This window comes from Pteropus alecto, unplaced genomic scaffold, assembly GCF_000325575.1.
Source record: "Pteropus alecto unplaced genomic scaffold, ASM32557v1 scaffold93, whole genome shotgun sequence".
NCBI lineage: Eukaryota > Metazoa > Chordata > Mammalia > Chiroptera > Pteropodidae > Pteropus > Pteropus alecto.
This window is the reverse complement of record NW_006433381.1, coordinates 743,902-744,490: the sequence shown is the minus strand read 5'-3', so window position 1 is coordinate 744,490 and position 589 is coordinate 743,902. Positions and strand designations below refer to the sequence as shown.

At 46.5% G+C, this 589-nt stretch overlaps 1 long non-coding RNA gene across 1 annotated transcript in view; it reads left to right on the top strand.

Moving 5' to 3' along the window:
* The window catches only part of LOC112476957, an 8,948-nt gene that overhangs the window by 2,986 nt on the left and 5,373 nt on the right, over window positions 1-589 (top strand). The gene's annotated exons all lie outside the window — the stretch shown is intronic.

Below are 589 nucleotides of genomic sequence, written 5' to 3'. Positions count from 1 at the left end.
ATTCAAATGATATTTATATAAATATCAAGATTAATATCTCTGTATATGACGTTACTTTTAGAAATATAGAGGAAAAATAAAACTAAATATAGAAGCTACATTGTGGACGGTCATACTGTGAAGTGGAGTTTTTTTCAACCTCATTTACAGATGAGGAAAAAGGAAGCAAAATGAGCTGAATATTTCTCAAAGAGCCCTTATTACAGCTGACCTGTTTCCTAACCTAATCAAATCTGCACCCACTAGTTAATAATGTCCCAGAAGTTTCACACAGAACCATGGGCTGTGTGGTCCTGAGGAGAGGGAGGTGTTAGGGCTCTAATTAAGCTAGCAGTTGATGGCCGCTCAAGAGGGACAAAGGAGTCCCCCTGGGGAGGGGCAAGGAGAAGCCAGGCACTGCCAGAAGCCCACTGCAACTTTCCCTGGGCCACTGCACACAGAACCTGCCTTGAAGGGCTTCTCTTTCCAGAACCACCCCCATCAGCTCCCATCTGGCTTCTTGCTCCTGCTCCATCCACGACCCCACAATCTGACCTCACAACCACCCCCCCCCTCACCAGCCACACTCTCTCTTGGAGGAGAGGGGAGA